We start from the raw sequence: 16,785 nt of genomic DNA, 5'->3' as shown, positions 1-16,785 counted from the left end.
TTAGAGCACATCTCTGTTCGAACTTGCCCTATTTCAAGTATGAAGTTGTCACACGTGGCCGGCGGCTACCGAGCAGTTCCGAGCAGTCACTCACTGGGTCCCAGCCCCATCCCACTCTCTCACACCAGCTGACAGTGGTATCTTCTTGGGTCTTCCTCCGGCTTTTCCCACCTTGGCAGGCCCACCTGGCCCACTCCTGTGCCTTTGTCATGGGTGAGGACGCCCTCAGCCATGAAGAGCAGCAGCCCTGACTCTCACCCGCCCAGCTTCCTGTGAATATGATACCCTACCTAGAGATGAAAGGAAAGAAGTCCGAAGCCCACCTTCCCTCCTTCATTTCTGGGTATCACTGGGTTTATCTGGGCCAAAAGACCTCTGTCGGAATCGACAACTAAATGCTTGAAAGCCCGTGTGCTCTGTTATCAATTAGAAGTGCGGGGCTGAGAATACTTTCCATAAGGCACAGGCCCTGCCACTGTCTGGCCTGGTGGTTTGAAGGGTTTTCTGTGGGGCCGACCATGACGGTGAGAGACCCAGGCCGTGATTCCATGGCAGGGCGCCAGCGTGACATCTGTGGGCCCTCTGTGACTTCGGGCGAGGCTCTTCTGCCAAAGAGACATCAATGGGATCATCCGACAGCTCTGGCCGTGCTCGCAGACTCGCTGGGAGAAATCCCCACCCCGGCTCGGGGCCTCGCTGGGGGCTCGGGTCTCAGCTGAGCTGGGTGGAAGGCTACAAGCGACTTCCCCGATCTGTGACTCACCAGGCACTTCTGTTCACATGTGCCCCCTGGAAACTCATGTCTGAGAGGTCGGGTCATCTGGCCCCTCAGTCACATATTTGCTTTTGCTTGCTTTTGTCTGAGAAATCTCATAGCTTGGTGCTACCTAATGTTAAACATACGAATATCTGGAAACATCTAAATATGCTGTGCTCTATAGACAAAATATCCACGCAGGGATGTTCTGATTAATGGAGTTTTCCAGTAAAGGAGAAACTGTTCCTTGTTTCATGCCTTATTGTTGCAAATCCTTCTAAACTAGGATTGACTTTCCTGCCTCAGTAAGTGGAGGATAACGAGCAAAATCAAATTTTATCTAATGCTTGAGTAGTATTGTTGCCTCCACAGGCGTTTTTGTTTTGTTTCATTTTGTTTTAATGAAAGTACTCAGGATTGAACCCAGGACTTCGTGCATACTAAGCACGCGCTATGCCACTGAGCTATGCCACCTGCCCAGCTCCCCACAGGCATTTTTTGCATATTGACTGAATAGGCCATTTTATTTCATTCATTCAATCAACAAATATGTGTTGAGGACCTGTCATTGTTCTAGGCTCCGTGGATACAGCAGAAAGAAATCTCTGCTCTTATGGAGCTTGAATTCAAGTGTGTGCATGTATGTTGAGATAAGGGGAAGGACAGAGATGATCAATAAACAAGCAAATATCATATAAATTAAACCTGGTGGTAAGTATTCTACATGCTATCGCACATTTAATGGACCCCAAAACTGAGGTCACAGGGCAGCCAAGGCTCCCTTACAGTTGGCTGTCTCTACCAAGGACAGGTTTTGCTCCTTGCTCGTCCCTGCTGCACCAGGACCTGACCAGCACCTTCTCTCCAAGCTCAATAACTCCCTGGTTACCTATGGCTGAGACTTGCCAATTAACTGGATGGTTTGGTGCCCACCTGCTCCAATATTTTGAGGTTCATTTTCTCTTTCACTTATCTGCCACCAGCCCATCTCTGCTGGGGTCCTTGGTTTCCTCTGTGATTGAAGTCATAATTGCGCGTGACTCTCACCTGCCATGGGTCCCCTTGTGATGGGAGGGGAGGGGATGCCGTGTTTGGGATGAGATAGCAGATGGATGGCTTGTACCATAAACTTTCCCCATTGTCATGAGTTTGGAGCAGTGATAGCTAGAGGAAAGATAAACAATTTTCCACACGCTTTTTATGTCTCTGTCAGCCAGGGGTACCACACTGAAGTGAACACAGTAGTCAGTTGTTCAGTGTTTGAAGCCAAAACGTGCCATAAATACACCATGGCCCTTCAAAGAGTTGGTTCACAACAGCCTGTTTTAAGAGGCCACCAAAGTCATCTTTTCGGGAAAATAAAACAAAAATATATTTACAAAAACATTACCCTCAGGGGAAGTTGAAAATATTTTTCCTATTTATGATCGGGTCCTTTTCTACCTGACAAATATTGATTGCTTTTCCCGACCCCACCCCTGCCATTTCTACTGTTTTAGGTGGGGCTCCAATTCCCATGGTTTTCTGGTGAAATAACAAGTGTATCTGTATCTAGCCCCAGCCCAATAAAGCCCAAATGCCAACAACTGAGGGGACATTCGAGGCCAGCACTGTTCTAGGAAGGGGACAGAACAGGGAGCAAAGACACTGATTTGGGAACCCACCAGAATAGGCTGTGGTCTTTGTTAGAAAACTGTTTTCTTTGTAGTTGGTAAGAGAATGTTAGGAGACTGGACATATCATTAAATATCATTAGGTCAATCCATATGAAGTTACCATTTTTGAGTCAGAAATAGTCGTTATTGGCGATTTCAGCTGGTTCCATCTAAAAGTAAATGGCTACCAGTTACTGATGACTGCTTGTCTGCCAGGCACTGAGCTAAGCACTTTGTGTGAATTATGTCATTTAATCTTTACTGTGACCCAACAGAGTGATGTCTTAGGTTGGGCTCCCCAGAAGTAGCGTCTAAGATGAGGATTTGTGACTTATTAAAGAAGTGCTCCTAGGACAAAAGTGGGACAGGGACAGGGTCGGAGCTAAGTGAGGATACATGATTCTGAGAATTCTCAGCCTCAGCCTCCTCTTGTGGGAGGGAAGCTCCAGAGTTTCAGTTCCTCCTCAGAGTTTGTCCCACCTCAAGACAAGCAAGCTGGACTTTTGTAGGCCCACAGTCTGTCATTGGTCACAGGTTGTCCCGGGAGCACACACTCAGACTCCTGCAGCTCTCTGCACACCTGGGCGAAGGGCTCCAGTAGCTCACAGGCAGCATCTGAGCAAGGTCACAGGTGCTGGCCATCAGAGGCAAAGCACCCGGAATCCGAGTGGGGGTGGGCCACAGAAGGGGTGAGGGGGCCCTGGGCCCCTGGGCAGAACATCTCTGGAGTCCATTGGAGGTAGGTGGTGGTTTTATCACCATTTCACACGTGATGTGATTGTGATTCAGAACGATAAAAGGAGCTCAGCTCTGGTTACAAAGAGGTAGGATACCAGAACTGTGTTATCCTAAATTGCCACCAAGTCACTTCCAGTGTCCTTGGTCATCAGGGTCGAGCTGGTGGTGCCTGGCTCCTCCTTTTCTTAGAAGGAGATTTTAGAGCCTACTTGGCTCATGCAGATGGATGTGAGTGGTGGGGAAGGGCCTCACTCCCATGACCCACAGCCAGAGCCTGTCTGAGTCCATTTAGCAGGGAGCTGGACTCTGACACCCGAGCTCTTGCTTGTAGCTCTCTAGGTTGGAAAAGGGGCCTTTCCTGCCCCCAGCTCTGTGGGGTCTGCTCACATTTTCCTCTATGGTCCCTGGAGCCTGTCCTCCCACTCACAGGTGCTCTGGCACAGGCCAGGGTGGCCTGCTGCTCTCCACGGCCATGGCCAAAAGCAAAGCCTGTCCAATGTAACTGCCTGGGAAGGCTATTGCTGCTGGGATCAGGGGCTCCCTTGCAGCCGAGCCAGGCCAAGGGACACATTGGCACCAGAATACCTGGTGAGGGGATCACCTCTAGCTGCTGCCCCCTCCCTCCATCCCCTAGCCACGTGCAGTCAATCGCCCTTATTTGGCTGCCCAAGATGGCCTTCCCGAGGGAGCTAAGTCAGATCCAGCTCAGATCCTGTCACAGTGGGAAGGACACAGACCCCAGTTCCTCCTCCACTTACTGACTGAGGGGGTTGTTTTCCTTCTCTGTACCTCTGTTCTGTCATCTATCAACAGGAAATGACAATACTCTACCCTGCAAAGACTAAGTGAGATGTTGTCTGTCAGTACCTCGCACTGAGTGGGCATCTGAGAAATGTTTGGTCCCAGCCTTTTTCCCTCGGCTTTGCTGGTACTGCTTCCTGTCACATCACCTGTCTTAACTTTGGGTTATTGTGTGCATTTTAATTTCAGCCTCACCGCCCTGGGCTTGCTCGGGTGCGGGGTGCAAGGTAGAGAAATGTGTCCTTTTATTGTCACGTGTTTTAAAAGGTTTTGCCCCTTCTGGGTTTCCATCTGAGTTCTGTCCAAGAACACAGAATGGCCTGCTTGGTTTGGGGTTTATTTTTTTTTCCCCTTGATCTTGACTAATGCAGAGCTAGCACCTGGCCCTCTTCGGTGAATCCCATTACACTCCGTATGCTAATAGCGTCTCCGATGAGGCCCTCTTGGAGAGCATATCACAAGAGAAAAGACAAAATGCTACAGGACACAGAGATGCGGGGGCGTGCCCCTCTCCAACCTTCCCCCTGTACATAGAATTTCTGTCCCAGTTTTCAGCAGCCTAATTGAACATCAATCACATAAGGGAAAAAAAAACAAAACAAAACTGGCTTGCTACCCACACCGTTGTGCTAAGAATAACTTCTATCCCAGCAGTAGAGCTGGTCAGAATCACTTCCTAGTGTTTAAATCTAGAATTAGGTGTGAAGATTCAGAAAGTGCATGTGTCCATTTTGAGTCTGAAGCTGGCATGGGACCTGAAACTTGGAAGTCTGACCAAAAAACCAAGAAATCTAAACATCCAAACACTTAAATACCCGAAAACCTGTCTCATGTTGAACATCTTTTTTCCCTTTTGTGTGTTGCATGGATCTCATTTAGTCTTTCTTGCCAGTTTGTCCAGGATTTGGTTTTAAGTGTCGACTTGATTTACTCAGACAGGGCGTGGTTCAGCTCAGCATCTCATTGGGGAGTTCTCCAGCAGGAGGATCTCTCCATGACCAGGATCATAGGTTTACTGGTTTCAGGCTGAAACTGGGTTTTTTAAGCATTTGGATATCTGGCTTTTGGAATAGGATTGTTTATCCTTTAATCTTCCAAATAAATAGAATCATCCATTCATTTAAAATCTCTTTCCAGAATGTCAGTGTTGTGCCAGGCACCATGCTCCATAGGCACCAAGGCCATGGATTACACACAGTAAGATGCCTTCTCCACTCCGCTGAAGATTACAGTCTGATACCAGAGATTCCCTAACCCTGGCTGCACAGTACAATCATCCGGGGGCTTTTCAAAAGTACTTTTTATGTGTATTTTCTTTAATCCTCACAATAACCCTACCAGATAGATTCTGCTGTTGTAGTCATCTTGAAGATGGGGAAACTGAGGCACAGTTGGTGGAATCACTTGCTCTGGGATATATAGCATCACAGAGAGAAGAGGACCACAAGTGGTCTGCCTTCAAAGAGCTGCGCTTACTGCTGAGCTGTCCTGCCTCTTTGGGTGTGGAAGTGTGACAGGGGATGGTGTGTCTGGAGATGGCGGGGGCCTGGGGTAAAGGAAAGTCCAGGGAAAGGAGGCTGGAAAGGTGGGTGAAGGCAGGGCAGGAAGGGCCACGGGAACCCAGACCAGAAGATGGGATTTTATCCAGTGGATGATGGAGATTGCTGCCACCTATGCCAACCAGAGTAAGAAGACACTAGCTCGGGGGCTCGGTATGTATTTCTACAGACTGAAAAGTAGGTCAGTGTTTTGGAAGAGAGCACTGAGGTGCAGGAGCTCTGTGACGGCAATCAGCTCTGACAGCAGCTCCGTGCTGAGTGGGGAGGAATGTGAGAAGGGCCTCCCGCTCCTTTCCCCTACTGAACTCTTGCTTCAACGTGTTATCTGGACCTCAGGGGTCAGCCCCAGAGCAGCTGGCTGCGTGCCTTCCTTCCTTGGAAGCTGCATTGTCGACCCAGCGCCGGTGCCCGCTCTGTTCATCAAGCCCATCAAAAGCTCCCCACACAGTTGCCGGATGTGGGCTCATCAGAGCACATGGCTGAGAGCTAATGGGGCAGCCAGGGAAGAAGTGGGAACCCCTGTCCCTGCCTATTACCTAAGCTAGGAGAGACGCTCCCTACCCCCTTGAAAGCAGTCGATGGTGATAGTTACACATGTGAGCCTGGGGTGGAATCCCAGCTCCAGCACTTAACTATGTGATCTGGGGCAAGTCCCTTGACCTCTGTGGAGATCAGCTTTCTTATCTGTAAAATGGAGTGGCCATTCTTAACCTGCAGGTTGGTTTTAAGAATTGGAGATACCATTCATAAAGTACTCAGTAAATGTGTCTCTGGCTCCCAGTAAAGGGCACCTGCTGTTATGCCTGGTTAGCTGTCCCTCCATGTCCTAAACCCCTATGGGTCTCAGGAGCCCAGGCTGAGAGCCACGGAATGACCCCCTTATTCTGCAGCTGAGAAAACTGAGGCCTAAAAGGGACCTGTGACTTTCCCAGGGTCACCTGGAATCTGAACAGCAGAACTGGGAGCAAGAGGTGCCTGTGAGAGGCCTCACCGAGCAGGCTGAGAAGTTCAAGTCCAGCTTGGCCATGGCCACTCACAGCCTTTGCTCTGGTTTCCTCCCTCCATGATGGCATGGATACAACCTTTCTGGAACGGTTGTGTGGACGAATAAGCTGTCATTCCAAAGTGCTGAAAAGTACTCCACAGGTGCCAAATCATGACTCTCCATGGATTTCAACACCTCGATTGGCATGCCTTCCTGCCAGATGCAAGCTGCATGAGGACAGTGCATGTGTGTGCGTGTGCAGGGGCTAGGGGAAGGGACGAGGAAGGAGAGCAGCACGTAGAAGATGCCAGATTTTCCAGAGCCTCTTTCCATACCCGAATCCCTGTGCACTGTGGCTTAGCCCCCACCCTATCACGCAGACAGATGTGCTCTCTTTCTACCTGGGTCCTCAGCACCCTACTTTCAGCACCTGCCGGAGGAAGGTATGAGCCACTTGGCTGAGGGGCTGTGACTTGCCCAACTTTCAGTAAACAAGCAGCAGAGTCCGGGACTCTGTCCTGGGTGGCTGGTATCAAATAGGGTGTCGTGAACAAAGCCTGGAATTGGGAATCAGACAATTCAAGATCTGAATCCCTGTTCTACTGCTTCCTAGCTGTGCGACCTTGATAAAATGACTGTGTTATCTATCTGCGCCTCAGTTTCTTCATCTGTGAAAGGTAGAAAATCTGCATTATTTGGAGACATTAAATGAGAGAGGCACATAACTCTGGCACATAACTGTTTCATTCCCACCCCAAACCCTGCCACCATCCCTGTGGCTTTCTGCACCTGGATAACCATGGTGCCTGGGCTGAAATGTGTTGATTTTAAGTGTGGATTTAGAAGCGTCAGAGAGATACCAGTGTGAGGAGGTGGTTGCTGAAAGCAAAGCCTGCCTGCCCCAAAGAGGCATCTTCCTTGGATATGATGGCCTCAGCCCCTTAGGTGTCTGGAATAAAAGCAGCCATTGGCGGTGGGGGAGGGGGACACCTGCATTGACAGCCCATGGCTGAAGAATGGTATAGTACCCAGAATGGATGTCTTGCATATAACAGATATGCTCATAGCATGATCGGGGGTACCTCGCTACGAAGTTTGGCAGGAGACCAGGTGAGGAGAGGGCCGATGTGGGCTGGGGCTGCAATGAGAGAAGCTGAACCTCTCTGTGCTTCTCTCAGCCTGCAGAACCTCAAGGAAGTATTTATGGAGAGGTTCCATCACCCTCTCTCTGGCTTCTTTTCTCTGCCTGGTCCATTCTGGATGCCCCAGTTCTGAGGAGATAGCTCCCTTTCCCAGGATGTTGGTTGGTGCCCATGAACCACTCTCAGAGAGGCAGGGGTCCCCATTGGGCTCACAGCCTCAAGTTCTCAGCCTTCACTCAGTGTCTTACTATGGAAATTTCCACACATTCAGGTATACTCACAACAAGGGGTCACGCGGTGACTTCAGAGTAGGTGGGAGAGGAACTGTGACTTGAACTTACTGTGTGCCAGGAAAAATGATCATAATGGTGGTAGCAGTGACCATGTATCAATCACTGATTTAGTGCTTTACACATATTGATTCATTTAATCCTTCCAGCAACTTTGTGAGGGACGTACTGTTATAAGCCCCACTTTACGGATGAGAAAACTGAGGCATCAGAGGTTAAATAACTTGTCTAAGGTCACACTGCTAGTAAGTAACAGAATTCAAAGCAACGTGGTCAGACTCATACGATCCAACTCCAGCGTTACTCTTTCAACCACTGTACCCAACTCTATTGCCTCTCTAATCTTGCCCCAATGTCCCGGGGGTGGGGGGTGTCTTAGTAATGACACAGGTGAAGAAACCGAGGCTCAGAGAGGTTAAGTCACTAGGCCAAGGTCACACAAGGTCAACCAGTTAAGTGTCTATGCATGACTGTAGGACTCTTTTCCATTTCACTGAGGAGCTTCCAGGAGAGGAACTGGAACCTTGACATCATCTCTTATGCCACAGGTAAGGGGAAGGAGAATGTACAGGGGGGACCCAGGTCTCTGCTCACTGCCCAACTCTCCACCTCAAGCACAATGGCAGACAGGAATGAAAGCCTCATCCTCACCTCTTTGCCTTTCATCCCTCACCCCCATACCACCCCTACACCACCCCAACATCACCCCAACAAACAGCATCCCAACATCACCCCAAACATCACCCCAAACATCATCTCTTCAGGAGCCTTGGCTGCCTCGACAGTCTAGGTTCTTTATCTGCTAACATAGCACCTGCCTCACTTAGTAATTACATGTCCAGGGCTGTGATGTTGTAATCAGTGTCCATTTTCCTGATTACATTGTGAGCTCCATGAGAAAAGAACTTCAATTCTTACTAACATTGTATCACCAGTGATTAGCTTGCTGTCTGTCATTCAGTAGCACCAAACTATGATTTAAGTGAATGAATGAATGAGTAGAGCACCTACAAAGTTGTAGACTCACACTGGGCTCTCTGCCTTCATTATCCCAAATCCATGCAACAACAGAGTGAGATAGTTACCATCCGCCCCATTTTCCTGATAAACAAACTGAGGGTCAGAGACATGAAGTGACCCTTGCTCAGTCAATGGGAAGTGAAATCAGGATTCCCACCCAGGTCTGCCTGACTCTGGCCCCCATCTTCTCCTTCACATCACTCAGAGAAGAACCCAGAAACAAAGAGCAGTGATGAGGGTTCTGTCCAAGTTCCTCCTCAGGAAGGAAAATGGGTCATGGATACCAGACAGGAGTGAACATCAAGAATAAAGGATCAAAGGCAAGGAAAGAGCTAAAATGGTCATGGGAAGGGATTGTAGCAACCTGTCTTTGATAGTTCAGCAGGAAATCAGCCTTGCAGGCCAGATGCCTTGGAAGACTGGATTCTCCATCTCCAAACTCAACTCTTTAGGTTCCCCTCTCCCCACGGGAAGGATGAAACCCTAACAAGCAAATGGTTCTGAACAGGAATTCATTCAACATCCCCAAGTTCAAAAAGATGGCCTTTGTGGAAACGAGGAAGCCAGGATGACAGTGCTTGACTGTCTTTGGTGCAGCCTTAGGGAGACTGTGTTAGATTCATATTTGACATATGTCCAGAATGCCTGGAGGAAAAATGTTTGATAAATAGATCAGCGAATGTCTAAAAGTTTTGCACAATGTGGAGCTTCAAGAAAGATGCCAGTTTTTTAAAAAAATTGATTGAATGGTGTCTTGCCCCACTGTTTGTAAAACTACCTTCCTAGGTCAAAAAATAAAAGAAAATCCCTTTGTATTTTGTTCTTTTCCACCCTTCAAGCTTTGAGGTTTTATTTGCCTTGGGTTGGGAGAGCGAGTGGAAATCAACACAGCTGTTTATGTTTAGTGGCTTCGAATGATCTCAGGGCTCAAAAGATCCTCACGGGTGTCTCTGCTTTGTTGACAGTTTTTAGACCAGCTTTGAGCTCAGCTAAGGGGTAATGTGAACTAGAATTCCTCTTTATGTGTGCCCAGCAGGGTTCATGTCAGGCATACCGGGGCCCACTTTCTTCCCCATCTTCTCTCTTTCTGCAAGATGAGGACTCTGTCTTCAGGCTCTTGTCGTGGCTTATAGAGATAGCTTGGTAGATCAGGGAGAAAAGAATGAATTTCCTAGTCCCTCTGCTCAGGGGTGGTCTTGGCACCTCTGCCGAGGAGGATTCTATTAGGAGCTGCTTCTCTGGGAGGCAGGGAAATGAGGCAGGCTCTCTGGAGTAACTGTTCCTGGTTGTCTTAGAAGGAGGAAATCCTTCAAAATCGGTGATTTTGTTATATAGAGTCATCCTTCGGTATATGCGGGGGAGATTGGTTCCAGGGTCCCCTCAAATACCAAAATCTGTGAGATACTCAAGTCCCTTCAAGTCCCTTCTATAAAATGATGTAATATTTGCATATAACCTACACACGTACTTTAAATCATCTGTGGGTTGCTTATAATACCTAATACAATGCAAATGCTATGTAAATACTATGTAAATAGTTGCCAGGGCACAGCAAATTCAAGTTTTGCTTTTTGGAACTTTCTGGAATTTCTTTTTTTAATATTTTCCATCTGCTGTTGGTTATATCCATGGATGCGAAACCCACGGATACAGACGGCCAACTGTATATAGATCTTATATATTTATGTATATAACTAAACTGGATTTAACTGAACTGGATTTTAGCTTATCTAAAACTGGATTTTAATCTTTGATAGCTAACACAGTTTTTGTCTGTTCATTTGGGAGAGGACTCATCTATCTTGCTGGAAAAGGAAGAGGGCAGAGATGGATATAATCTAGCTAACTTCCATCTCACCAACATTTGGCACAGGGCTTGGTTCATTATAGGGCTTCATAAGTGTCCCTTGAATAAATGAAAGATTGAAACCAGTAAAGATATTTATTTGAAAAATGCAGGAAAATCCTGTGGAAAAGTAAGTTGAAATCAACCATAATTTCAACCCTTTAACAGTGATATAAAAATAAAAAGGAATTGCCAGTCTCCTAACTTGATCCTCAGAAATAGCCCCTGTTAATACTGTGATGTGAATTCCTTCCTTCTCCTTCGCTTTATAAATGTATTTATTTATACATATGTAAACACACATAAATATATTAGCAAATTTTAACAGTGGCCAAACACGTATGTAAATAATGATAAACATCTCCACTACAAATACATTTTAAATGAAGGAAAAAGAATCACAAGATGCATACCAAAGGTCTAAATGAATTTTTTTTAATGTACCCACTGTTGAGCTTTTTCATGCCAGCACACTTTTTTATGAGCCCAGACCTGCAAGAGTTAACTGCCCCAAGCCCTCCTCTGAGAGCCCTGAACCCTGGGCACTGCCCACCTCTCCCTTTCCCGTGGGGCAGGCCAGACATTGGCCAGGAGCAAATGCTCACCAGGCCCCGTGCCTGGGGCAGAGTCAGAGTGATGGCATGAGACACACAGGGCGATAGCAGTAACCAAAAGAGGAAATGCGGTAGAGGGAGCAGCCGGAGCATCCTCGCTCCTTGCCTGGAGGCCCGCACTGAGCAGAGGTCAGGCCGTTGGATGCAGTCTGCATCACTGACTCCTAGGCAGCATTTGGGCAATTACCCGACTGTCTTTGAGTTGCACGGGCAGCTAGAGTGGCTAAGCAAGTCTCTGAAAAAGAAAATCTTGCAAAGAAAGTCATAGAAGGCCTGGGTTTTTCGAGATTGGCTGTACACATTGATAAAAATTGTCCAGGTTACCACCTCCATAATCCCCTACTCTATAGTTTGACGGAGCAAAGTTTTGTAGCATTTGTTAAAGTGGTGCTTTTCAATTTGCTTGCACCCAGGAGTTTTACTAACAGACAAATGCTTGGGCCCCACCCCCAGAGAGTCTGATTTTGGTCCAGGGTGGGACCTGGGCAGCCTTGGTGTTTTAATTCCACAGGTGACTCTAATGGACAGCCAAGCAAAGTGTTAGGACCAACTGTTTCGCCCGAGTGCTTGTTTAAAATGCAGACACGTAGATTCAGAATACTAGATCTGTGGGGGATGTGTGGTTAGGGATCTGTTCCTTTAACCCCCAGTGATTCTCAGGCTTCCTGTTCAAGGACCACGGGTCCTCACCTCCCAGTGGATACCCGCAGGCAGTGAGCATCATGCAAGCAGGCCCCCTAACTGCCTGGTGCCCATTCCTTGCCTCGCTCTAAGGCCACTATCATTCACAACCTGGGTGGTTACCAAACCTTTCTTCCTGTATCTTCGGCTGTGGAATGGAGTAGTCGTGTCACCATACAGGAGTGCTCCAGGTGGTGGCTGCAATGGTGCGAATAAAGCAAATCTTGACAAGGGGTTACTATGATCATTTCTACTGTTAACATTATGATGGTTATTCCTTTGATAATATACTGTCTAGTGTTCACAGTCCAGGCTCTGGAGTTTGAACCTCTGAGTTCAAATCCTGCTTTTCCATTTAATTAGCTGTGGGGTCTTAGGTAAGATGCTAAACTCTCTCTGGGCCTTAGTTTTCTCTTCTGTAAAATGAAAATGACAATCCTCATCCACCTTGTAGGACTGTTGTGAGAATTAAGAGAATGTAAAATGCTTATCATGGTCCCTGGCACATAGTACGAATACCTTCATAAATTATAGTTTTTATCAGCATCCTCATGATTCTGGCTCAACTCTGGGTTGTCTGGTGTAATGTATGGGAAGTTGAAAGGATAATACAACACAAGGCATATACTTTTTAAAAAGATCAGTCTGAAACTGAATTAACTAGACCTCTCAGTTGCTAGAATTGTTTTCTTCATCTGTAATAGTGAAAATGTGGGTAGAGAATTAAAACTAATGAGCAAACAAAAAAGCTTGCAGTAGGATCCAGCCTCAAATCTGGGCATATTCTGCTCAGTCTCCTTGCCTCCACCTTTACTTCCTGCAGGTATAGACCTAGATGGTGCTCACTCTAAACTATAGAAAGATCTTCAGGAAGCCATGAGGGTGGACTTGACCTTAGCCAAAGGCATGAACTGGAGAATCGAGGTGTGCTCATTTTCCTCTCCTCCTACTTCACCTCTGCCCACACATATAATCTTGATATTCATCTTTTATATACATCTTCCCTGGTCCTGTCTCTTTGTCAGGAGATATTCTTATTTGCATTTGCTTGGCAGTCTTATCCCACATCAAGTGGGAAGCCCAATTCCCTCTGCATTGTTCTGTATATCACTGAGTTGGGGGAATAAAGATGGTGGTGGGGGTGAGGCACAGTTATCTCAGCCATCCCTGACTCTGAATTTCGGCTCCCATTAAACTCAGGCTCTTATGCTATTCCCTGGTCTCCTCTTTCTACTCCATAAGGAACCCAGATTCAGTACTCAGCTTTTTAAAAATAATTCTCCCTCATCCAAAGAAAGATCTAGTTACTTAAAGCATTTCATAGCATAGCAGCTTTATTGCTATTTGGGGGGAGAGGAAAGGAATTCCTTTGCCACTTCTTCTGTCCCCCCCTTGGAGTCTCTTCATATTGCTTTAGATACTCCATGTTGGGGACCCTTTACACTAAACCTCTTCCAGGAAAAGGAATTTTTCTCACATACTATGGGCAACCATATGGGTTGACTTCTGGGCTCTGGGCTGGCTTTTGAATATCCAAATGCTCACTTATGTTATCTCTAAGACCATGTACTCAGAGTCTGTCTCTTGAGTAGCCCAGATGTGGCTGAATTTGAAATTTCAGACTTGCCTCTTCCCTAGTGCCTGGCTCTGGAAGGAAGTGAGACGTGATTTATATTCCTACTGATATGGTTTATTTACACATCCTTCCCCCACCTACAGAAGGCAAAAGTAGTCACAGCCTAAGTTTTAAATAAGAATGTTTTTCCTTTATTACATTTATTCTTATTAATATTTAGCCACTTTTTTTTTTTGTATTTCAGTTGTCTTTTTATTAGCCATTATCTTTATCTAATGTAGGTTTTCTTCAAATCCTCTGTGGAATGAAGCAAGATGTTAAACAAAGGAATATTTCCTAGACTTGACTTACAAAGGTGAGAGAAGGGACTCAGGCAATTAGAGTTTCAACACTCACGGTGGAAAGGAGATTTCTTTGCATTAAGCTTCAGTTTTTTGTTAACCAGAAAGTTAGTTTCATCAGAATACCTGCTAACCCCATGGATAGTTGATGCTCCTTTGTGCCTCGTGTATCACAGTTTGTTCTGCCCTGCTTCTGTTGGAGTGGTGGTTCTACTATTTGTCATTTATTTCCCTGTTTCCTTGCTGTGTGCTCTCAGTTTTTCAGTTGTGGAAAAGGGCAACCCTCTGGCTGGAACCAGTGACTGCATCATTCTTTGAACTTGAGAGGAGGGAATGAGCCCTTATTTGTTCCGCATCACGATGTCCAAAGCCCAGCTCTCAACAACTTATTCATTGAATTAATGATTGGGCCACATCACATCCAATTATTCAATAGTTTCCTATGTATTTGTTTGACATTTAGTCAGGCTCATTGCCTTAAACGTCTGTGTACACACACACACACACACACACACACACACACACACTCACACGTACTCCTCACCCCCCAGCATCTGCAACTGGGAGAACCCACAGTCTTCAGTTCCCAAAAATAGCCCAGAGATCACCACTGAACATATTGATCTGCACATAGATCCATCTGGAAGAAGGCAGATCAGAAGCAAGGGGGAGGGGTACAGACTTTCTAAATAGCTGGTCTACGGTTCTCACCTCAGCTTCTCTGCAGTGTGAGATGAGTGGGCTCTTAATTCAGCCACTACCAAAGGTGAGCATTTGTGCCATCACTGAAATGTGTGTCCTAAGTTGCCAACCCATGTCAATTAAGGAAAAGTGCCTTTTTGAAAATAAGCTAGTCTGATTTTTTTTACTCCCCAATAAACTCAAGAATGTTTGGCTTTTTGTTATTATTCCAGAGACTTGCAGTATGTCCCTTCATCATTTATAGTCAAGGGTCTCCAAGAGCCTATTGACTCTTTCCCCCAGATCTCTGCATTTTTTTTTTTTTTTTTTTTTTGGTAGTAGGCTGGGGTTTAGATGTCTCAGGCTCTCACAGGACTGTCTTCTTGGGAGGTCAGGCGCAGCCAGGGGTCTTTAACTCAGATAAAGGATGGGTTGATGGGGCTGGTCACTTGCAGGTGAGCTCTGAAGCCCAATTTACAGTCAACTAATCACCAGCGGCTGAAGTTGAGGATCAGAAAGTAGCACAGCTGGCATACCCTGACCTGAGGATGGCTCTCACAACTGGAGAACTGCCCCACTGCTGTGGATGATGCTTCCGTCTGTGGTCCTGAGAGTTTTGGTAATATGGTTCAAACTGAGTGATTTCGAAAGTTGAGAGTCAGACCAAAGGAAAAGAGAGAAGGGTTGTCAAAGTTGAGATTTAAAAGAGTGGGCTGTCTACAGTGCATATAAAAAAAAAGGCAATTAAAAAAATCTAGATAGTGTGTTCTTTCCAAAGCAGTTTGCCATTCTCAGAACCATTAACTTCTTTAGCTACCAATGCTTGCCAAACTTACTGATTTAAAATGACTTCATTCATGTTAGCACAGCATCCATGTGAAAGGAGTAACTTTATAGGACATATTTATAATTTGAGACTATCTTATTTAAGGAGGAATTATGCAATTATCTCTTTTGCCCCAGGGAAAAAATAGCTTCCCCCCCTTCTCTGGTTATAATGAAAAATTATTTTGCTTTAAAGAAGAACAATGAAGGTTTACAGGAAATATATAAAGAGAGATGAAAAATTTTCCAGGAAAGAGCAAATAAAATTATTAAAGGGATGAGGAGGCAGGGAAAGAAATCTGGAAACATACTAAAAGATTCACTCATTTTCCATCAAGAAAGATGAGAAATGATCAGACTTTAGTTAAATCAGACAGGGTTAAAGTGAATGCTCTTATGTTTACCAAATCCTAGAGTATCAGGAAGACGTACTTTTCAAAAAAAGAATGCGCTGTTTTTCATATTAGTACATGTTTGAGGGTCTCAGAACCCAAAAAATGATCTTGGTAGCAAATATGATTTAAATGGGAGATCAGAGGTGGCAAATATAGAGCACGTCTGCCACTATTTCCATTTCTGTACTCATGACGGACCTTATTAATTGATCAGGCTGCTGTTTCCAACTTAGCTAGATAGAGGCACTCTCCAAATTCTTTTCAGCACAGTATGACAAAGTCACTTAACTAGAGATGGCCCTTGAGCTGAAGCCCTTAAGCTACCTATGGTTTAGCCTTACTACTCAAAGTGTGAGCTCCAAACCATCAGCAGGGGCGTCACGTGGGAGCATATTCTGAAACCAGAATCTCAGCCCCATTCCAGACCTACCCAATCAGAATCTGTATTTTATTTTATTTTTTTAACATCTTTTTATTGAGTAATAGTCATTTTACAATGCTGTGTCAAATTCCAGTGTAGAGCACAATTTTTCAGTTCTACATGAACATACATATATTCATTGTCACATTTTTTTTCGCTGTGAGCTACCACAAGATCTTGTATATATTTCCCTGTGCTATACAGTATAATCTAGTTTATCTATTCTACATTTTGAAATCCCAGTCTGTCCCTTCAGAATCTGTATTTTAGTAAGATCTCCAGTAATTCTTATGTATATTAAGTTTTAAGCAGCCGGGGAAGAGCAGTGAATGCATGATATCTTCATTAGGGTGGAAGTTCTGAAACCTAAGTGTGCATCAGAATCACTGGGTTAAACCTTTGGTAAACCTAGATCACTTGGCCATCTCCAGAACTTTTGTTAGAAGATCTGGGGTGGG

The 16,785-nt window shown here is 45.7% G+C and overlaps 1 protein-coding gene across 1 annotated transcript in view; it reads left to right on the top strand.

Moving 5' to 3' along the window:
• The window catches only part of NAV2 (neuron navigator 2), a 690,492-nt gene that overhangs the window by 307,351 nt on the left and 366,356 nt on the right, over window positions 1-16,785 (top strand). The window lies entirely within an intron of this gene.

This window comes from Camelus bactrianus, chromosome 10 (assembly GCF_048773025.1).
Source record: "Camelus bactrianus isolate YW-2024 breed Bactrian camel chromosome 10, ASM4877302v1, whole genome shotgun sequence".
In the NCBI taxonomy this organism is placed as follows: Eukaryota; Metazoa; Chordata; class Mammalia; order Artiodactyla; family Camelidae; genus Camelus; species Camelus bactrianus.
The sequence above is the reverse complement of the archived record's forward strand: the minus strand, read 5'-3'. Positions and strand labels throughout refer to the sequence as shown.